This window comes from Pleurodeles waltl, chromosome 6 (assembly GCF_031143425.1).
Source record: "Pleurodeles waltl isolate 20211129_DDA chromosome 6, aPleWal1.hap1.20221129, whole genome shotgun sequence".
NCBI lineage: Eukaryota > Metazoa > Chordata > Amphibia > Caudata > Salamandridae > Pleurodeles > Pleurodeles waltl.
This window is the reverse complement of record NC_090445.1, coordinates 1,323,250,241-1,323,274,719: the sequence shown is the minus strand read 5'-3', so window position 1 is coordinate 1,323,274,719 and position 24,479 is coordinate 1,323,250,241. Positions and strand designations below refer to the sequence as shown.

At 44.9% G+C, this 24,479-nt stretch overlaps 1 protein-coding gene across 3 annotated transcripts in view; it reads right to left on the bottom strand.

The window, feature by feature from the left end:
* SHLD2 (shieldin complex subunit 2) overlaps nt 1–24,479 on the bottom strand; it is a 567,669-nt gene that overhangs the window by 279,880 nt on the left and 263,310 nt on the right. The window lies entirely within an intron of this gene.

Here is a 24,479-nt window from a genome sequence, read left to right as displayed (position 1 = left end):
TGGTATGACATTGGACTCACCTGTTCCTCTGGTGCACCACATAGCTGTCCATACAGGGGCAGGACCTCCTCCACTAGCTTCTCCAGCTCTTCAGGGGTGAAGGCCAGGCGCCCTATCACCTGCAGGACGTGGCATGATAGCTCCCAGTGGCAGTACACAGCAGCTCAGGTCGTGGAGGTCTTGCTGGCAGCAGTGTCAGGAGTCAAGTGAACAATACTACAGAAGATGGTGGTTATGTCCACCACGTCCATAACCTCCACCGCTGGCAGACATTTCCATTGGCCCAAGTCCGCCAAAGGCAACAATGTGTTCCAATAGCAATTAACACCGCAGTTGTGACCGTCTACCGCCATGATGACTTCCGCCGGCAGACTTAGGCCACTTCCATATGTCCAGTACAGTTGTTCAGGCGGCTGCTATTTTAAGCACATTTCATGTATGGAAGTGTTTTATAAACTGCGTCGTTAACTATTCCCCATATGGTGCTGTACATCTGTAGGTACTGATCTCATGTTTAGGTGACTTTTTGTGCTCTGTGATGTAAATGCTGCGTGTTGTTGGAGGATTTGTGGTGACAGCAATATACAACTACTCTGAGGTTCCTAGGTGTTTCGAAAATGTCGATAATGGCCAACAATATGTGTGAAACATGTCTAAATGATTGGTTTTACAAACACATACAGTAACAGTTGAATTTATAAGTATAATTCCATAGTTAGTTTAGGCAATGTGCACCAAGGAGGATGTCATCTGATGCTTAGCTATGTGCTGTACCGTATGTCAGAGGTAGTAGCCATCCTCGACAGCTGTTATGTGTGAGTAATTTTATTAACTGTACTTGATGTGTGCATGCTGCATGCTACATACTATGTTTAAATTTTTTCACATAGTTACCCTGCAGTGAGGAGAGGATGACAACCACCAGTGTACCGTCCACTAGTAGACCTACACACCATGTACGAAAGACATTGTATACAGACATATTGTCTGAAGCGTCATACTATCATGGATCTTTGTAAACAGTTGGAGCCAGATCTGATGCTTGCCATTAACAATCCCTATAGCATACCTCCCATCATTCAAGTCTTGTCAGTGCTACACTTCCTGGCCACTACCTCCTTTCAGAATTCAGTGGCTGTAACAGCAGGGATGTCTCCGCCCATGTTAAGTTTGGCTTTGAAGGATGTACTGTGTGCATTGTTGGAACAACTGGACAGGTACATCAGGTTTCCCCAACAAACAGATTTGGTCTAAGTGAAGGCAGACTTGTATTCTATGGGACACATTCCACATGTGGTTGGAGCCATTGGTAGCACCCATGTAACCCGGGTTTCCCCCAGTGCCAATGAACAGGTGTATAGGAACAGGAAAAACTACCACTCCATAAATGTTCAAGTGGTTTGTCTGGCAGACCAGGACATTTCGCAGGTTACTGCAAAGTATCCAGGATCAGTCCATGATTCCTTCATCTTGTGGAACAGCAATGTCCCATTGCTAATTACATGACTCTACAAAGAGAGGGCCTGGCTGGTTGGTAAGTTAAAACTGAAATATGTGTTTGCAATCTATGGGGGTCATTCTAAGTCTGGCGGGCGGTGGAGGCCGCCCGCCAGACTTCCCCCACCAAAATACCGCTCCGCGGTCGAAAGACCGCTGAGGGTATTTTGGGATTTGCCCTGGGCTGGCGGGCGACCGCCAAAAGGCCGCCCGCCAGCCCAGGGCAAATCAACCTTCCCACGAGGACGCCGGCTCAGAATTGAGCCGGCGGAGTGGGAAGGTGCGAGGGGTGCAGTGGCACCCGTCGCGTATTTCAGTGTCTGCAAAGCAGACACTGAAATACAGAGTGGGGCCCTCTTATGGGGGCCCCGCGGCACCCCCTACCGCCATCCTGTTCCTGGCGGGAGACCCGCCAGGAACAGGATGGCGGTAGGGGGTGTCAGAATCCCCATGGCGGCGGAGCGTGCTCCGCCGCCATGGAGGATTCTCAAGGGCAGCGGAAAACCGGCGGGAGACCGCCGGTTTTCCAAATCTGACCGCGGCCAAAGCGCTGCGGTCAGAATGCCCTGCGGGGCACCGCCGGCCTGTCGGCGGTGCTCCCGCCGACCCTGGCCCCGGCGGTCTCAGACCGCCGGGGTCAGAATAAGGGCCTATATCTCCTGCCATATTTGCATGTCCCACATGCATGTTTGTATTGTTCAACCATTTTGTTCACAGGTGACTCTGGCTATCCAAACCGTCCTTGGTTGTTGACACCAGTGAGGTGCCCAACCACACCATGGGAAGTCCGCTACAATGAAGCCCATGGGAGGACAAGGCGTGTAGTTGAGTGGACCTTTGGGCACCTGAAGGGAAGATTTAGGTGCTTGGAATTATCACAAGGAGCCCTCCTTTACTCACCCAACAAGGTGTGTCAAATAATAGTTGCCTGCTGTCTGCTCCACAATTTTGCCCTGAGATGTCAGATACCATTTATACCAGATGAGGGGTAGGCAGTAAAACCTGTGGGTGGAAATGCAGATATGCCAAGTGATGAAGAGCCAGAGGAAAATGAAGTAGGAGACTCTAGGGCAGATCTCATTAATCAGTACTTCAACTGACTAATAGGTATGTGAAGTTGACCTATTGTTGTGATGTGATTGTGCAACCAGCTGTTGATGGCTAGCATGTTACCTCCTTTTTTTGCATCAGCTGTGGGACTGTAGTGAGCTCCAATGCCTATGAGCGAGTTGTGAATGCAGCCTGAAAATTTGTATTGTATACAGGACAGAGTGGACTACAGTATGATGTATTGTAACAGCAGATGCAAACTTACACTTCTGGACATGACTTCTCTGATGTGAGAAATGTATTCTGCTATGTCCTATTCCTTTTCCCTTTCACTAACAGATTTGCCTAGATCCTGTTTGGCTCAGCAACATTGGCAAATGAAAGACAGTGTCAGAAGCAGATGGGAATTGCTGACAGACATAAAAACCAGGTCATATCAGTGTTGTTTAAGTGGGGTGTAACCAAGATTGTTATACTGTCAGGACACTGGGGTGAAAAAATGTTTTCCCATATATTTCACCTGTTGGAGGCTGTCAAATGGTGTATTTTGTGTCTGGATATGTGTCTGGCTCATGTGTAAATGTTGGATCGTAGCCTCTCACATCACAATGGGTTGAGTTGTTTGTGATCTACATTGGACCTAGCTGTCATGTTCTTACTTTCCAGACCAAGGTGCGTGTCACTGTAGACTGACATAGGTGAGTGACAATCCGACAGGTATGGGACCAATGTAAGTGAAAGGTTTCAGGACTGGGTACTTCAGTAATCATCTTTGTATGTTCCATGGGATATGTGATTTTGAAGTGATGGTATGGGTTATGGGATAAGGCTATACCAGGTGATACAGAAGACCTATCAGTGTGCCTCCTGCCTTGTAGGAATAATACCATGACCCCGAATTCTGTATCTTAGCGTACATTCTGATGCTACTCTCAGTCATGCTCTATGTGCTGTGTGCAATGCTACCTATACATTTGTGTAGAAGTAGATTTCAACTTCTTTGAAATCTGTCCTGTTACATTTCTGTTGTAATGAGTCTCCTGCTGATGAAGTCCCCATTTGATGTCCATAACAATGGGTGTACGATACAGAGGGACATAATCAGACCAGAGTTGGCATGCAGAACTATTTTACATGGATGATAAAAGACACATACACAGGACCTGTGTTTAAGTGTGATTTACTGTGAACATCAAGAGAATATCTTTGACTATAAAAGGAAAGAAATTAACAAAAAAGGGATGGGTGAAGTCATGGTGGATGAAATCATCAGGGTAGCTGCTACACCAGTTGGAAACACAAGTCCAGTGTCCTTGTACCATGGGAAAATGGAGTTAGGTTTCTGAACAGTCAACAGAGTGTATCAGTGGCACACAAAGGGAACAATTCAGGAGAGGTTCCCTTCCTGTCAGTGGGTTTGGTCTTAGCATCTGCTCCTGCTGGATGTCTGGGAGGACGTCCACGTTTGCGGGGTGGGTGGGTTCTTCAGCTACAAGGGAGGGGTGTCTGAGGCATGCCTTTCTCCTGGCATCCACAGATGTAGAAGGAGCTGATATTATATTGCTAGTGGAAGGTCCCAGATGTTGGGAACAACACCTAAACAGGGTGGTATTCATGTCCCTCAGCACCCCTGCAATGGAAGTCAGGTGGGCATTTTGTGCCTGCCACTGCACCATGACTTCCTGGTAGTGGTCCCTCTGGAGCGTTTGAATTTCCCCCAACATAGTGATGACTTGACCCATCATGCCTTAGGAACTTTGGAAGGCTCCCAACACTTGGGAGGTGGTTTTCTGGTCAGTTGTGTCCCTTGACGCCCCATCCTCTGGCCCACAGCATCCCTCACACACACCCTACCTCCACATGCCTGTGCCCCTGGCACAGTGTGTCCACTCCCAGTGGTTGCAGGTCCATCATTGTCAGGGGTGGCAAGGTTAGACTCAGGTACCTCTACTGTGGGGTACACAATAGATGATACAGTCCTTGGGTCACAGGTTTGGGAGTGAATGGTTGCCTGTGATGTCGATGCAACAGGGCTCGGAGGACTTGACGTGGGCAGGGTGAGGCTGAGAGTCATTGACTGACCAGCTGTCCCAGATCCCCCAGAGGGGGAGTGACAGTCTCTGGTATACTTACCATGGTGGCACTGGCAAGGTTCCCTGTGGAGGGATAAAGACACAGAGTTCAGGTTAAAAGGGGTGTATTGTTGCATTTGTGTGAGATGCAGACAGTGCCTTAACATGACTCCCAGCAATGGCATTGACAGATGCTGCACAGCATACCTTAGTTGTACATACAACTCTGTGACTTGATTTCCATACTTCATGGAAAGAGTTGTTAGACTAGTTTGGTAGCGATTGTACTGCTGATGGCATTTGATATTGTCTGATTATAGCAACACAAAAGGATGATGGACGGAGTGCTGAACAATGCAAACACTCACTCCAAGTCACAGATCTGGGTTTAATCCATTGTTCTTTTGCTCACCACGCCACCCCAGTTTGGACCCAGCCATATGCAAATCAGTCTTGACCCTGTTCCTCATGGGAACAGTCTAGCCTGAACTGCCAGACCAGGTCCTCCCTGGACCGGAAAAAAGCATCCTGGAACCGGTTTCAGGGTATCACCCTTCATCGGCCAGGCTAGCTTGAATCCAGTGGCACAGTGAGGACGGGACCCACGTCTGGACATACCCTTCCCACTTAGGGCAACTTTAGCAACACAAAAGGATGATGGACGGAGTGCTGAACAATGCAAACACTCACTCCAAGTCACAGATCTGGGTTTAAACCATCGTTCTCCCACCCCACTTTGGACCCAGCCATATGAAAATCAGTCTTGAACCTGTTCCTCATGGGAACAGTCCAGCCTGAACTGCCAGACCAGGTCATCCCTGGACCGGAAACAAGCATCCTGGGACCGGTTTCAGGGTATCACCGTTCATCAGCCAGACAAGCTTGAATCCAGTGGCACAGTGAGGACGGGACCCACATCTGGGTTTAATCCATTGTTCTTTTGCTCACCATGCCACCCCAGTTTGGACCCAGCAATATGCAAATCAGTCTTGACCCTGTTCCTCACGGGAACAGTCCAGCCTGAACTGCCAGACCAGGTCCTCCCTGCACCGGAAACAAGCATCCTGGTGCTGGTTTCAGGGTATCACCCTTCATCAGCCAGGCTAGCTTGAATCCAGTGGCACAGTGAGCATGGAACCCACGTCTGGGTTTAATCCATCGTTCTTTTGCTCACCATGCCATCCCAGTTTGGACCCAGCCATATGCAAATCAGTCTTGAACCTGTTCCCAATGGGAACAGTCCAGCCTGAACTGCCAGACCAGGTCCTCCCTGGACCGGAAACAAGCATCCTGGGACCGGTTTCAGGGTATCACCCTTCATCAGCCAGACTAACTTGAATCCAGTGGCACAGTGAGCACGGGACCCACGTCTGGGTATACCCTTCCCACTTAGGGCAGATTTGGGTTTAATCTATCGGTCTTTTGCTCACCATGCCACCCCAGTTTGGACCCAGCCATATGCAAATCAGTCTGGACCCCCCAAATTGGGGTGGCATGGTGAGCAAAAGAACGATGGATTAAACCCAGATCTGTGACTGGGGGTGAGTGTTTGCATTGTTCAGCACTCCGTCCATCATCCTTTTGTGTTGCTAAAATTGTTTGATTATAGACATGACTGTTCACCTCTGTTACCTAGCGAACAGTCAGGCATGCTAGATGGTACAAATAAGAGCTGTATAATGCACAATGGTGTCCTTGTGACAAGACAGTATGTGAGTAAGCAAGGAACATTGACCTGTATGTGCATGTATTGCATGTGCATTGACCCAGCCATCTGACTTTCCAACTCAGGTGGGTCTAATTCTAGCTTGGGACCATTAATCTGTGGCCATTATAAATGGGCACTCAGCTATAGCTGTGGTTTGCTTGGATGCTAGTGAGAGTGAGCCACTGCATTGCAGTCATTGCCATGTACTGTTCCACACGAGAACAATCAAGATGGTGTAGATAGTAAGTTAGTTAAACATGCATGACGTGATCTTTTGTGCACATTCCAGGTTTTCACAATGATTGCAGAGTGCATTTTGGGAGTTGTAGTGATATGATTAGCCTGTAGTTCATGTGCCATTTCCAAGGGCTTTGAGGCCAGATGAGTTCAGTGGAGATGTGAAATGCCAGAGGGGGGTATTAGGTGATTTGGACAGAGGTTTAGTGGGTAAAATATTAATTAGGGTGGGTTTAGGTGGTGAGTGAGCATGCAGGACAAGACAATTGTGTGACATGAATGCTGTGGGTACTTACCAGACTCCACTCCCCCAGGTATTCCTGTCAGGCCCTCAGGATGCATATGTTCAAGACCTTCATCTCCCATGATGTCAAAGTATGAAGAGGAGGAGGGGCCCACCGCCAGTCTTCAGTACGGTTAGCTGGTGCCTGGATGCCATGGAACGCACCTTCCCCTTTCGGTCGTTGCACCTCTTCCTGATGTCCTTCCTTGTGCGTGGATAACTGCCTAAAGAATTGACCCTGTTGACTATTCTTTGCTACAACTCAATTTTCCTAACAATAGATGTTTGTTGGACCTGTGCTCTGAACAGGTTTGACTCTACCCTTACAATTTCATCCACCATGACCCTCAACTCATCATCAGTGAAACATGGGTGTTTTTGTGGGGACATTGTAGTGGCTGTGAAGACGATGTGTGGTGGTGTTGTAAGTGAAAGGGTGCAGTGTTTGGTAAATGGTGAGGTGCAGGTGCTGTGAGTGCGTGACGGTTGTAACAGATTATGGCGGTCATTCTGACCGCGGCGGACGGCAGTCACCGCCCGCCAAGCGGTTCCCGCCGAAAGACCGCATCGCGGTCAAAAGACCGCGGCGGCCATTCCGGCTTTCCGCTGGGCCGGCGGCCGACCGCCAGAAGACCGCCGGCCGGCCCAGCGGGACAGCCCCTTCAACAATGAAGCCGGCTCGGAATGGAGCCGGCGGAGTTGAAGGGGTGCGACGGGTGCAGTGGCACCCGTCGCGATTTTTACTGTCTGCTAAGCAGACAGTGAAAATCTTTGTGGGGCCCTGTTAGGGGGCCCCACGGCACCCGTTCCCGCCATCCTGGTTCTGGCGGTGGACACCGCCAGAAACAGGCTGGCGGGAAGGGGGTCGGAATCCCCATGGCGGTGCTGCAAGCAGCGCCGCCATGGCGGGTTCCCTGGGCCAGTGGGAAACAGGCGGGAAACCGCCGGCTCCCCTTTCCCGACCGCGGCTTTACCGCCGCGGTCAGAATCGCCCAGGAAGCACCACCAGCCTGTTGGCGGTGCTTACGCCGCACTCCGCCATGGCGGTCATGGACCGCCAAGGTCAGAATGACCCCCTATGTGTGCTGGTGATGTGTGTATTGTGGATGTTGTGCTGATGTGGGTTGAGAGCTGAGTGAAATGTGTATGTGTGCCTATAGTGTAAAAGAGCAAAATCATTTTTTTTGTTTTACTTCTCAGTGTATGTGAATGGCGTTCTGGATGCAAAGGATTGTGGGTTGTGTAGAGGTGTATTCCACAGTGCAGTGAGCAGGTGTGTGGATGTGTGTCCGGTGTGGAGTATTCAAACTATCCAATGTGGTGTTGTGTTTTGACTGAAGTGAGCCCACACTGCCAATGGTTTTCAGCCATGGAAGAACCATTGTCATGATTTGTGGATCGTAATATGATGGGAGGATTTTTGTCAGGCTGGCAGTGCTGATGGTGGGACCTCCTCTTTTCAATCCTCCAGGGTCCTGGCGGTTTCAGAAATTTGGCTGTTTTTTAGCAGAGTTCACAGTGTTACTCATAATACGGCAGTCGTATGACCGCCAACTTGGCAGTCTTTTGGCAGCCGCCACCACGACGGGCTTCCGAAAAAAAAAGGCCAAACTCATAATGACCCCCAATGTGTCTGCTGTGACACACATAAACAAGCACAGTGGTTTCAGATCAAGATACGTAACAGAAATGGCAACGCAGATACAATGTTATTCTCTGAAACACAACATAGATTTTTTAAAGGCAGATTATCATCCAAGAAAAGAGAATATTTTGCGGATTGGAATTTGAGGGACTATTGAGATAGGAAGCTGGATCCAGAGTATTAAAAGAAGATTCAAGGTTACTTGGGTCCATAGGAGGTAAACCCATTGGCATCCATGCCAGCTGATCACCTGGAACTTTATTAGGTTCTAAGCCTGATCTAGGAGTGGATCCATTTCACCAAGACTGTAGCACGGGTTAAGGGTAGGCCTTTAATTGCTTCATGATGATTCAGAGGGTTTGGCTAATAATGAGGAGACAGAGATGTCAGTTTTGGAGATGCCATTTTGGGTTGCACACGTTTGGCTTCCAGTACTGAAACTGGAAAAAGAGGAACCTTTTGTGATCTGGACTTCAAGAGTAGTGTTGCCTGGATCAGGAGGAGAATAACACTCTTTAGTAGAGAGAGTGAGTGAACCTTATTGTTTGGAAGATATCAGATCTAGGCAGTTTGAGGTTATTTCCTCAAAGTCTAATGAATTGCTTGATGAGTCTTATGCTCCCCAGATTAGGAAAGATATAAGGGAGCATGTAAAGTTTGCTTATGGTGTTGCATGCAAATAAGTGTGGATCCCTTGGAGTCTTCTGAGAAGATGGTCCTAAGATACAGGACTGTTAATTGTTACAGATCAGCAGAGGTAGCACTGTAGTGAATCCTAGTTCATTTTAATGGGATAACAAGAGTTAGCTTAGCCTCTGGCTTGTAGACGCGTGCCCCCGTCACCTAGTGACTTTTAACCTACTTAGCTTGCTCTGTCTTAGCCCATTTAATTATTTATTTCTTCGAAGATGGCTGCCTTGTTTATAGTTAGGCCACTTGTTATGAGTTACATTATCAGTGTCATCGCGCCAAGGCGTCAAGATCAAGCACCAAAGACAAACAAACAGTAGATGTTCACACTAAGGGATTTTCCCTCTCTATACTTTCGAGGGATTGTTGATATTAATTGCCGTCCCAAGCATGCCTGTTATCTATTGTTTTGGAATACACCTACGTCAGGGGACCTTGTAGATCTGTATAAATACATCACACTTTAGACAGATAATCAGAGGGATTCCGACCAGAGGGCATCGCCACCATCGCTGATACCGATGCTGCAGTCATCTTGACGCTGACCCAGTCCTGGGTTGGGGGCTCCTCTCATGGACACGGCTTTGGCAGATTAGGTTTAGCAAACCCAGCTCTCCTTTAGGTAGGAGGTTAGGCCTATTCACATTAGGGTAATAGGGCATATTCCATCCTTTATATCTCTTTCATGTATTGCAAAATGGTGGGGTCTTCATAACAATGACTCACTTCTTCACAATACTGTTACTTGCTATATTCATTATCCTAATCATTGCAGTCCATGCAACTTATCGCAAATTGCAGTTATGTTAAATAAAAAGCTATTATAACTTTACTGCATCTGTGTCATTGCCTGTGTTTGTATGAGACATAATATATCTGTGAGAAAAGGGTAATTTCCATTTAACCACGACAATCCCTGAGATACCTTATTTTTGAGTTCATGCGTAAACGGCTGCCATAAATCACCTTTTACTATTGTGTTTCTGGTGAGGTGCTGCTAGTGAGCCGGTAAGGTTGGGATGACAGTTGCGACTTGTTGTAGGAAAGACGCAGTCGCCTACAAACAAAAGTACTGCCATCCTTAAACCAGCAGTCTTGCTCAGAGCAAGAGTCCAAACTACGACATGGCGCCACCAACGATGGTGTTTAGGCACTAATTTACGGATACCCTGACTATCACTGTCTCACAGACAACAGGTACCCTAAGTACCATTATACGGAGACGTCCGTGGTCTTTGGGAGAATCCTCCTCAGCTGAAAAGGTAACACCTAATTAAGCTGTAGGTTGTTCGAACTCATGAAAAGGAAAATACTTCCCCCATCTGGTGTTCCGTTTCCCTAAACAACTATGGCTAATACCATAGACATTCCTGCGAATGCTAGACATGCACTGACACAACATTTATTAGCGCATGACCTTACAGACGAGGGCGGGGATGTTACTCTGATAATAGAGGCAACTGAAGCATACCAAAACAGAAACGTTTTACTGTTGGGTCACCTTTCCTGAGGTTGACCAAAGAACGCACACATTTCACACATATGAAGTTGCAAACGTGCCTGTACGGTACGAAGCATACCAGTATCATGAAATATTGCTCACATATCAAGAGCATCAGAACTGGTTTGAGGGCGCCCTACCACATGTACTACGAAGAGTGAGGTTAGGTCCCTTAAGTATTGAGGGACCTACATGGCCTATGTTTGCCACATATACACCTCACCCAGGCATACAGAATATGCCGATAGCAGATTTACGAGTTTTATATAATGAATTAGTGGCATTATATAGACGATTGGTTCAGTTCGTAATGCGTACATTGAACACAACACCAGCACGTCCAGCACCACCAGTAGCTGGTGGTTATCAATTGGCTACTGGGATTAATCCACAAACAGTGCATACTATAATGGGTAAAGTGCCCACGGAACGGGAAAAAATACCGTTCTGGATAGCACAGAAAACTAATCAGCTGGAAGCTGTGTTTCCCCATACGGGACCACAGGAAAAACATAGATTGCTCACTATGTGCTTGCCGTTTGGGATGGTTCCCTCGGTGGATGACTGTGCCACATGGGGTACAGTCTTCACTGCCATATATACTACCACACATGTTACCCCGACACTTGCCAATTTACCGGAAGTGTTAAAACAAATACAAAATGAACATGGGGCTGCACCGGCCCTGGATCTGGGGATGAAATTAATGTGTAACTTTGACGCCGTCTCCTCAATCATACTGAGTAATATTAAAGGGGAAGCGGTGGCACTGGCAATACGCCAGCGTCTCCGGGAAACTCCAAATCTGGAACAAGAGAGACAGCTACCGAAAATAATTTCCGATACCTATACTAGTATAGGACGGGATAGTTTGGGAGCCCAACCTAAAAAATTGGAGTTACAAAGTACCGCCCATAAGGAGGGTACGAAGCAGGCACAAGAGGGCTCTAAAAAGCGCTGGGACAAACAAAAAGATTTCAAAGAGAGAAGAAATAAGAGAGCTGATTCTCCACATCCGGAGTACTCCGAAAGGAGGTATAATCTCAGAAATAGGGAGCATATTAGACCTCCAGACAGATATACTGATTCACGTCCCTCTCGTTCCTTTCAGGACGCACCGGATAGAAGTAGCGAGAGAGGGTGCCGTCAAGATCGACGTCCGGAATACGTGAAAGAAAAGAAAGACTCACCACAGTCTACAATTAAAAAAGAAGAAAAGGCTCCTCAGCAAAAGCCACAGTTTAAAAAGAAGAAGGTGGCAGCACTGATAGTTAAAAATGCCAGTAGTGTTGAAAACACTGTTGAGGAACAAGACGTGGGCAGTGACTCTGTTGGACAGCGCGGCAGAGGTCACGATATGTCGCCGGAGTCTGAAAGTTCATCTGGATGCGACAGCAACTAGCAATTACATCGCGGTTGAGACAGCGGATGGCCGCGTTCTTCCCCCGATAGGGTTTATGATTTAACAATTCAGATAGAGGGAGACGTGAAACGCACTATTAGTGTAATATTTTGGGATGAGCTTACGAGTGATATCCTATTGGCCGAGAGAGACTGGCCACCTGAACACGTCCGCAAGCTCCCGCATGGGGAATATGTCATTTTACCTTCTTTCTCCGATCTTGTTCCTGAAGCAGCTAAAGAAGCCTATGCTGCTGAATGGGCTTTAGCACAGGCACCTGCACTATACCGTAATCATGTAGGTTGGGACAAGGAGTCTCCTTGTCATGTTATTCCTGTTAGGTCTACACCCCAACCGCAGCCACAATACCCTGTTAAACATGAAGCGAAAGCTCCAGTGAAGGAGATACTATCACAACTGGAGTACCAGGGAGTAATTGAGCTCTGTACGTCTGCGATGAATAATCCATTATTCCCCGTTGCAAAGCCTGATCATTCATATAGAATAGTAGTTGATTACAGACACTTAAATAGTCATACACGCACATACGCTATACAAAACTTACACAGCACGGCACTAATAAACAATATAGTGCGTAAAAAATATAAAACTACATTGGATATAGCTAATGGATTTTTCTGCCAGAATTTAGCACATGAAAGTAGGGACCTAAGTGCATTTTCATTTGGCTCTCAGAAACGCTTTTGTCGTTTACCTCAAGGCTATAAAAATAGCCCAGGCCTGTTTTCAGCCCGTGTAACATCAATTTTGAACGACATTGATTCCGATGCATTGTCATATGTGGATGATATCTATCTCACTGACGACGCCCTCGACATTCATCTTGCGGGGGTCGATCGGATCATTTTGGGATTTGCAGACCTCGGTTATAAATTTAATTTTAAGAAAAGCAAGATAGCCTTTCTTAGTGTACTGTTCCTGGGATACGATCTATCGAAAGAGGGGAAGAGCCTGGCCCCGCATTTTCTAGAAAAGTGTGCTCAATTACAGCCTCCAAACACACTTAAGAAATTACAGTCATTATTGGGTTTTTTCAATTTTGGCAGAACGTACATTCCAGATTATGCAGAACGCATTAAGCCACTTTATGACTTAGTTCAGCCCAATTTTTCTAGCAGACGATGGACGATTGAACACACACACATCCTTAGGGACATACAACGGGATATGCTAGAAGCTAAACACTTACACACACGTGACAATAAAACAAACTTGGTCATCACAATAATTGCTGGTGCCCTTGGATTTACTTATGTCTCCTTTAATGAGGGTGACACGGTGCCGATAGCATATAAATCGCATTTATACTCAAATGCTGAACAACGTTTTGCACCTACAGAAAAAATGCTGACAGCAGTTTAGATGGCCGTCATTAAAGAGAGGTCACTTGCCCAGGGGAAACGCATTATTGTTGTCTCCCCGGTGCCGGCCTTAGAGGCTGTCACTAAAGCGAGCGTTCCGAACGCTAAAGCGCTACATCCACGCTGGATTCAATGAGCAACGTCTCTGACCGCAACTGATGTCGATTATATATTCGACTTCAAACACAAGAATTTCTCCAGTATGAACAGGAGTACCCCGCTCCTCTAAATATTTTGCCACTAGACAGTTATAATACTATCATTTATACTGACGGATCGGCACAACCAGCTGTAGGTACTAAACATCAATACTCTGCAGCTTGCGCAGCCGTGTGCGGAGTAATGGAAGATGGAGTTTTCCACCCTCACAATACCTACACGCAGACCTTAGGGGACTGCACAGCCCAGTTGGCTGAGCTTAAAGCTCTTCTTCTAGCGCTCGACCATACTGAGGCAGGAAGCCAGACTTTGATAGTCTGTGATTCATATTACTGCGTCCAGTCATACAATGAATACCTCAATCATTGGAAACTGAACGGGTTTAGGGATTCTAAAGGGAACACCATTAAACACAAAATATTGTGGGGAAGGGTGGCTGATCTTAAGGATAAGCTACCATGTGTCCATGTAGTTCATACATTAGGACACCAACGTATAGGAATACACGTTGCCGGTGATACATTGGCTGATGAAGCGGCCAAAGCATCAGTAGCTACGGCTTCTGTGGCTGCAGTGACTCGTTCTCGGACGAGGTTGGATAATGAAATACTGATTGCCGTTAAAGCTTCGGCTGCAGGCAAGACCCTTCCGAAAGGTTACCCTACAAACTATACTTACCATATCAGTGCACAGAATGTTGCTTATACAACAATTCCTGGGGTTGGCGATAGAGTGATCCCCGATGAAGACCAAAGATTAGAGCCGATTACAGCCGCACATGAGGGTGTCGCTTCTGCACAAGCTGGTATACAGGCCACGATAACAATTCTACAGCAACGATACTGGTGGCCTGGTCTCTGCAGACGAACTAAGCAGTATGTCCTTTGCTGTGACATTTGCCAGCAGATTAAGGGCTCTAATATCAAACGCCCTCCGCAGACATCCCTCTTAGTGTCAGACAAGCCACTTTAGTGTGTGTACCTAGTCCATTGTGGTCCCTTACAGCCTGATGGTGCATACAAATACATTTTAGTGGCTGTGGATTCCTGTTCTAGATTCCTATGGGTATGGCCACAGTGGTCGACTGACGCCCGGACTGTTATAAAAGATTTGCTGATCTTTATCGGTACATATGCGGTTGCAGCATTCCATTCGGACCAGGGCCCTGCATTTGCCTCTAAGGCATTTAGGGAGACCATGGGGACGATGGGTGTTGAACTCCATTACTCCTCACCATACCATCCCGAGGGAAATTCGGTCGTGGAGAGGTGGAATTGTGATCTAAAGCAGTCCTTAACAGCTCGAGTATTAGGTTCAGGCCGCAGTTGGTTACACCACCTATATGGGGTCCAGAGAGCACTGAATAATCTGCCAAGACGGTCCTTGGGGGGGAAGATCTCCATATGAGGTTCTCTTTGGGATACCTATGTATGTCCCAGATCTTGATGCCCCTGGTATGGTGGCAGCAGAAACACCATTTGACATACAAGAACGTCTCACGGTTTTACAGGAGCTTCAACAATTTCGTGATGATAAATCATCTGCAAGTGCTGCCACCTTAGGAATAAGGGAATTGGCGAAAACTTCGACTGGCTGGATTCCTAACGTTGGGGATCTGGTTTGTGAGAAGATCGCTGTGAAAAAGGAGTTCGGTCCATCATACAGAGCAGCTGTCCCAGTCTTGGGAATAAAAGGCACCAGGACTGTCATCTTACCACCACTGTCTGGTTCTAAATCGAACAGATTCATCTCCATTGATGACTTCAAATTACACCATGTGGCCGATCCTTCACAGTAGACCAGGAGGTCCCTTGGGTGGTTCCCGATCCCCTCTCACTACCCAACAGGACATCCATCTACATAGTAGGATGAACATCACTACTACTGACTATGCAACTATGTCAACTGCTGTTCCAGACACTTCCTCGACCATGGGGAGGGCGGAAATTGAACTTTTGTTGGTTCCAGTCACATCTTCGGTGACCACCCCGCTTCAAGATTTGGCTGTATTTTACACGAACACTTCCACGACTAATGACATTGTCTCTCAAGAACCTCCACGAGCGGTGGATCAGAATACAGCGGGCTCCTGTGTTTGCAGAGACTACCTCTGGCTATTTCATTGACATTGATGAATTTTTTTTGGATTCATCCTCTACAGTGATTGACAATATTTCAAAAAGTAGTAAGCTGTATCGATGGCTTAAAAATACCTATTTGATCTACCCATGGAGCTATCTATGGTTTTATTTGACATTTATTGCATTATTTTTATGGATTGGTTTTGTGACTGTTTTCTTTTTGCTCATAAATGGTCACTATATTCCTGATCGCTCCTCAGTGGAGCCTGTTGATAACATTTTAACACCACATCATTCTTCACATAAGGTTCGAAGAGATTTGTCCCCTGTAAATATTACAGCAATACCCATTACTGATGGGATTGTGTGGGACAAAGTTCCATTCGATATATACGGGCCTACAGAGATTATTAAAATACCATACGTGTTCAAAATTTCAATGTCTGATGTTATTACACCTAATGTTGTCTCTGATGATTGGGATGTCCAAACAGTTGATTCCATGCTAACTGAAATGAAGGACTATTCCGCTTTTGAAAGTGATGATGTATATGATTATACAATGAATTATGGAGAAATGTTCTGCTATGACAATTGGGGACATCACTACCTACACCGTGCCACTAGATATAGGCCTCTCTTGAACTACACACAGTGGGAACACTGTTCGACACCACAGGTGGGGAGTCCAAAGTATTATAGCGATAAATTTACATACTTTTCTGGACATGATACAAAAAAAGCAGAGTCGTATTATTTTAAAATACCTCCGGCACAAATTAGGAAAATTTTGCTAACAGATACAAAACTGATTTATTCAGGACCCTTTGTTTCCCGGCTCTCGGCTGAGGGTTACGAATATTGGAAAAGCACTATTTATTTGAAAAGTGTATGGGGAACGCAAGATTGGCAGATACAGGGTAGGGAGGCTTTGTTTCGAGCATGCCTGATTCCTGTGCAAATGATTTTCTTAAATGACACTATTGAGCAGACATCCTGTCTGGGGATAGCAAAAATTAAAGACCTGAACACGCCCAGTATCCCTACTCCGGCAAAATTTAGAGATTGGCAACACTTTCTTAATGTCACAGAGGACAGGCTAGATGCAATGGTTAAGGCTGGTACCTATAATTCTTCACTTTCCAGTCCCGGCGGGTGGTTGGTATGGCCCACCGACACTAATGAGTGTCAAAGGCGTTTCTTGAACTCTTCAGAGAGTTTTTCAATTAACAGGCCTGACCCTCGCTTTATATCAGGTCAACATACAGGTATAGTTACAACATACAGTGTGGGTAAGCTGTGCCAGCAATGGGTGCAGACAAACACGTTAACAGCGGTTAAGAAACACCTGAACACTCTTTCTGACAGTATAGACTTACAGGATTTTCTGTTAGGTCCTAGAAAACAGCACTCGAAACGGTTTTTGTATGCTATGTACAATGAAATTTGGAAACTTTCCCAGATTGAGGCTGCTGCACGTTTAAGGCAACTGGATAAGGAAAATTTGGAAAAAACATTAGCTGTTGTCGACAATGGCATGAACACACTGTCCAACAGGATTTATTCACTATCAAATATAGTGTTGTCTGCTATTGATATCACTCAGACAGACTTGTCCTGGTTATATCTTGGGCAACCACAGCTACGTTCCATCATACAGCTGGGTTGGACATTACAGACACTAAAAAGTGGCCACATTCCGTGGAGATATATTAATGGGAGTGAATTCTTCACTGCTTTTAATTTTTCCAGGGAACAAGAGAAAATGGCTAAAACGGAGGCTAGTTTCACCCTGCTTCAAGTAGAGAAATTAGATAAGTTGCCCTTCACGGTAGCAGAGAGTCCTTCAACTATCTGGCTCTTACACGGCATTATTAATTTACCGATTTCGACCTTTCGTTTCTCGAGCTGCCTGAAACATCTTGCAGTGGGACGATATGAGCAACTAGGAGATAGCTTTCTTAAGGAAGAGTGGGAGTTGCCCTTTGACTATAGATGTCTGAACGGTGAAAGGGAGGTCTTTCTTAGCGGAAGTGAATGTAACACTGCTGTTCGTCATTCTATGATATGCAAACAGGTGTCTCTTCATGGTCTTTGCAATGCGGGGGTCGCAAATTTGGCCTGTTTTCTGAAGGGTACTCCCGTCCCCTTGATTCGTCCAGTGTTTCATGTACTTTCCAATGGAAGTTATGTGGTACTGAGCGATCAAAGCTGTTGCGGCATGCGACCTGGAATTGCCTACACAATCTCGGTCACGAAGGTCGTTACGTGTTGTGGACATGTTTTGTTTCCCCCCACACGAGAGATAAAAGTATCTGACATGTGGCCCCACATAGATACTATTAATGTGAACTATGACAAGCTGAGTAGGCTCAAGGCGCAATTGTTTCAGAAACAGGTCGCCTTGACATCCGCAAAAGAGACGTATGCTCTCCAGATTGCGAGATCATCAGCCGAGATGAGATACAATCCCTTTTAAATACCAATTTCCCCAAACATTTGGAGAGCTGGTATCCAGAATATTCAATGCTTCAAGCACCACTGGGATTGTCCATTTCTTTAAGGCTGTCGGGTCTGGTTTCGTGTCCATCTTCCAGACTGTCTTCGGAGTCATCCCGTCAGCCATCCATTCGCTCTTTTCGAGTGTATTTGGTGGCTTTCCAATTATTTTGGCTTTGATTTGCGGACTACTACTGCTATTTCTTCTGATTAGCAGTGGTTGTTTCTTTCCAGCAACACAGAGCAATGGAGCCGCTCCCACCAACTCCACTGTGCCGTGAGCGCATGGTTCGGATCTTCGGTGCACCTTTGCTGGTGGAACTGGAGCTTGACTGGTCGTTGTCATTTCGGCCACTTCTCTGGTGTGTACAACCAGTCTTCCGCTGCATATGGTGTCTCTTTGAACATTTGCCTATGGTCTGTCTTGCTGTGGCACCGACATCTCCTGTGGACCACGAACTGCTGATGTCCCCGATGAGGGTTCATACACGGTCATGCCCCTTGAGACTGAGGTTGCTCCGCGAGGCCACCTATGAGCCTTCCATTGTGAGATCTACCATGGATGAGGACACTGCAACGAGTGACGATACACCAGGAAATACGGCTCACTTCTGCTCTGTGGATCCGTTTGGCCACCCTGCACTAGACTTAACTTCGGACGACGTTGACTCCTTTTTGAGATCGTTAACTGGTGACTTCGATGACATTCTTCAAGGTCATGCGTTTAACAAATAATTTGATGAATTGACTTGCCATTCCCGATTCCAAATTATGCATTTAAATTAACATTTGCTGTTGCACGCTCTCCTTGTCATAGTTGACATTAACATCTCTGTATGTATTTTAAACAGATTGGTTTTTACATATTTTTAACACATGCAAATGCTTTTTTAGCTTGTTTTTGCCTTTCGCTTTTAGTTCTGACGCAATTTTTAGCATTTGGGTTCCTGTACCTTCATCATACCTGTTACGGCAATGGGGAGGCTGTAGTGAATCCTAGTTCGTTTTAATGGGATAACAAGAGTTAGCTTAGCCTCTGGCTTGTAGACTCGTGCCCCCGTCACCTAGTGACTTTTAACCTACTTAGCTTGCTCTGTCTTAGCCCATTTAATTATTTATTTCTTCTAAGATGGCTGCCTTGTTTATAGTTAGGCCACTTGTTATGAGTTACATTACCAGTGTCACCACACCAAGGCGTCAAGATCAAGCACCAAAGACAAACAAACAGTAGATGTTCACACTTAGGGATTTTCCCTCTCTATACTTTCGAGGGATTGTTGATATTAATTGCCGTCCCAAGCATGCCTGTTATCTATTGTTTTAGAATACACCTACGTCAGGGGACCTTGTAGATCTGTATAAATACATCACACTTTAGACAGATAATCAGAGGGATTCCGACCAGAGGGCATCGCCACCATCGCTGATACCGATGCTGCAGTCATCTTGACGCTGACCCAGTCTTCGTGTCCCTGCGGAGTCTGAGATAGAGACCTCATTCCAAGGTAACGAGGGTTGGGGGCTCCTCTCATGGACACAGCTTTGGCAGATTAGGTTTAGCAAACCCACCTCTCCTTTAGGTAGGAGGTTAGGCCTATTCACATTAGGGTAATAGGGCATATTCCATCTTATATATCTCTTTCATGTATTGCAAAATGGTGGGGTCTTCATAACAATGACTCACTTCTTCACAATACTGTTACTTGCTATATTCATTATCCTAATCATTGCAGTCCATGCAACTTATCGCAAATTGCAGTTATGTTAAATAAAAAGCTATTATAACTTTACTGCATCTGTGTCATTGCCTGTGTTTGTATGAGACATAATATATCTGTGAGAAAAGGGCAATTTCCGTTTAACCACGACAATCCCTGAGATATCTTATTTTTGAGTTCATGCGTAAACGGCTGCCATAAATCACCTTTTACTATTGTGTTTCTGGTGAGGTGCTGCTAGTGAGCTGGTAAGGTTGGTATGACAGTTGCGACTTGTTGTAGGAAAGACGCAGTTCCTACAAACAAAAGTACTGCCATCCTTAAACCAGCAGTCTTGCTCAGAGCAAGAGTCCAAACTACGACAGCACAGCATTCTTTGCAGGATGTCGACTCTATTGCAAGAAGTGGTCTGGTGGCAGAACGATGAAAGGAATGGGGCTAAGAAGACCATGTAGGACTACGTTCAGTTTTACTTGGGATGTATAAAGACATATTTTTTGGTGGGTTCAGAGTTGGTCAGGTAATAAATATCTTTCATTGAGGCAGATAAGTTGACAACCTATTATGTTTGATTTCTACCAGAAGAATTTGGGATGTGCAATTGAGGTAGACAGCATGTTTTACAATCGAAACTGAGTTTTTTGTGACTTGAAGGAAGATAACACCTATGAGTGTTAGCATATTTTATCATCCTTTGAAGAAGCTGTGTAAGCTTTGTATGGTAATTTTGCTTCCACGAATATGAGAATGAGGCTCGGAGTTTTGCCTAAATGGCTAATGTCAACTATTGCTTTCTTATGTAAAATCATAAAAAAGAGTTATTTCTCCAACAGTTCCAAGATGGGTGAAAGAATACATCAAGTAGTATGGAGGGTGAAATAATACATGAAGGAGTGTGGAATTGATAAGAATGGGTTGAAAGCTCATTCTGTGCATGCAGCGATGCCCAGTAAATATTTTGTATTTCGTGGCAGATAAGAGGATATGTTTAAGGCTGCAGATTGGTCAATCTTTTCTAGGCATTATTTATGGACAGTTGACCATGGGGCTATAGTCACAACAAGAGACACTGAACAAGCATGATGCTACCATCTGCTCTTTCTATTACAAGTCTATTCTCCTAGGTTTTACTGCTAACAGAATGTATACTATATTAGAGACTTGGAGGTAAGAATAGCCTATGATCAACATCCATTAATACAGTTTTAAGAATTAAAATACAAAATAAAAACAAATGGTAGGAAAGAATGTTTGTGAAAACAAAAACCAAAAAAACAAAATTACATTCAAAAGGAAGAAAGCAGGGACCTAAGGCTCAGGGATGATGGAGATGGAAGCCAGAGAAAAGACAAATGAAGTTTTGGAGCAGCACAGGTGGGCGAAAATTGTCAGCTGTGTTTATATAAGCCAGTTCTGAGTACCACAGTTGCTAAGAAGATGATTAACTTCTTTTAACTGCTGTTAAGAGTGGCACAGTGAAGGGTAAATCAATATGAAGGCATCCATGTCTTTAACAAAATCAACCTTCTCTTAGCAGTGAAACCTTGGAACTCCAACACTCTGATGCAAATATTTGCTGCATGGTTAATCCACAAATTGTAAAAATGAAGGCCTTTACTATTACAATACGTAGCCAAAATATGCAAATCTCCACAGTTAAATTTAAATGATGTTTTCCTAAAATTTCACTTCTTTAAGTTTTCATCTTATGGAATTTGTTCTTTCAAAAGAAAGCTACGGTGAGAAAGTTATGGCATTAAATCCTGTTTCAGGATTTTCTCTGGCAATGGCTTATAACCTTAAACGTTAGAGAATTGCTTTCTTATCTTCAAAGCAATTCAATTTATATGGGATAAGGTATTCCAAGTGAAGGATGTAAGGATATTGAAAGTCGCTGTAGAGTATTGTGACGACATACAGTCACAAGGCTACAGACAGCGTGCTTTTATAGGGTCATGGTGCTCTGAGCTAACTAGAAATATCCATTGTAACGTACACTTGAGAGTAAGACTCCAATACATGATGTCCTGAGAGATTCAATGGCACAGGAGTTTAGGGACTTTGGCCAACACTCAGGCTGTCTCTGAAGAATTGAAGGTTCTTCTGTGAAAGAATTGCGCTTCAAATTTGGATATTTAAAAGGACCGATTGGGTGCCTGATACGACACAGAGAAAATAATTACTTGTTTTGCCTTGAGAAAGTCATGGGGGCTGTGCCGGACAAAACACGTATTGGCTATGGACCTATGAAGTTGTGCCAGACGAAACACGTATTGACTATGGACCTATGAGGTTGTGCCAGACGAAACACGTATTGGCTATGGACCCATGAAGCTGCAAAAGGCCATGCTTCTGTGAAGTTGCAACACATGAAAATGAAGATATGTTTCAGTGGAGCCTAATCAGGAAATTGATATTCATTACACAATAAGGGCTATTCAGATGTTCTCTTAATGTGCTCACAAAGATTATATTTAGGACTGAGATTTGTCTTCGCACTGAAGAGAAAGATGTGGCTGCTCCTCCTACATGTTGTAACACACTGGGGATTTTATTGCAACTGGGGTTTATGGGATACAGCGTGCTTTATATGCTCTTGCCACCAAAGTTTTATATATAGTTTGGAGTACTTTGTTTCTTAGAATGCACTGTAGTTTTAGCTAAGAAAGGGTCTGATGCTTTGTGTGACAACTTTAACCAGTCTTGACCATTTAAAGAATAGTACTTTCTATTCTGAGAGGAGTAGTCAGTAATAATGGAAAGTCCCAACCCACGTCCCAGAATGCATTGTAGGAAACAGTCTGGACTGGTTAAATGTATCATGCTTGACACAACACCTCTTCCTCCTCCCCTTTATTCAAAAATAATTCCTCTCTATATACATATGCATACAGCATTCTGCCTCTATTCTTACCACCCCTTCACCAATATTGCATCATGTCATGGCATGTGAAAAAAGCGAGTTGAGTGGAGCAGTGTGTACCTCATTTTTAGCTAATCAAAGGGCACCAGTTTGCAATTTGTGTGCACCACACTCACCTCGCCCTGCAGACATGGAGAAGGTGAAACAGGAATGTGCGACCCAACACACTTAATCTACATCAGGTAGAAGTAGACGGATTAACTGGCATAGGCTCACATCTTTTTATTCTCAGGTCCTACTTGGCTTCAGTATTCAGCCATGCGTGCACAGTTCATGTTACCAAGCATTGAAAAAGTGGCGGGTTCCCGATCCTGCAGACAGAGATTCTCTGCAAGCCAGAAGATCACAACTTTTACTTAATAAGTTGTTAGAAGCCAGTGACTTTTGAGCACATCAGAGTGTGTGTGTAAGGGAAATGTCAATGACAACAAGGTAATTACCAGAAAATGCCTTTATCACACATCCATTACCATGAAATGCCTTTACCACGCATTGTCTTTACAACACACGCCTTCACAATGCATATGCCTTTACCACACATGCCTTTACAATGAATGGTAAGTATATACAAGGTAGGTATATATATTACCCACCCTAAGCACACACTTACTCCCAAATGCCTTAACCCACCCAAAACCATAAAAATGCCCATACTATCTAAATACCCATATATATATATATATATATATACTTATGTTAGGATACCATAACTTGTTGCCTAAAATTAGTTACCTTCCAGCACAAGTTATAGTTTATTCAGATTAGTATGACTATAAGGGTAACAATAATTTCTGAATTTCAATGGTTTTGTACATGTAAAATGTCAACCTAACTATAACATTCCTGGAACCTTGGGATTTTTCTGTGAATTTCTATGGTATTTTTAACATGCGCGTTAATATAACCACAGCTGCCCATGGCCAGGCCCTGTGGCCAACCCTCCGACAATGAAAATGGGGTTGGATGCAGTGGGTGTATTTGTTTCCCATTTTTCCCCGGACCTGCAAATCCTTAGTGAGTTTACAGAGGCGGGCCGCACTGAGCCCCTTGGTGGATCCAGGGATTGGAATAAAAAAAACAAAGCATTTGTTTCATAAGGGACCCCTCCATCTGTCCTATGGGGACAGCATAACTGTATACTAACCCCTTATATGTTTTTACAATATATTTACCTTCGCCAGGCTGATGGAAGAAACAAAATGGTAGCTGCAACTTTCATTTCAGGTTGTGGCCAACAGTCACCCAGATCCACAAATCCTCCACAGGCCACGCGTCCCAAGATATCTATAGTTTTTAACACCAAATTATAAAAAACGCACACCTTCTGGACCAAGATCTAGTGTACTGCCAAATTTTATGTAAATTGGTTCTGCGGTTCAGACTGTAGTTGTGTTCAAAAATTCTAAAAATCCCACAGGCATAGAGCAGGGAAAAGTGTTTTTGGACCCTCTCCCTCCCTTATTTTTTGCCTTTGCTTTAAAAATCATCCCAAAATATTCAGCACAGCAGCAGACATGAGTGTTGAATTAGTTTTGAAAATGTTATGAAGATTTGTCAAAAGGCGTGAAAGTTACTGGCAAAACAAAAAAACTCTCCCTATAGAACAAGTTGGTCCTAACTATAACTAATACA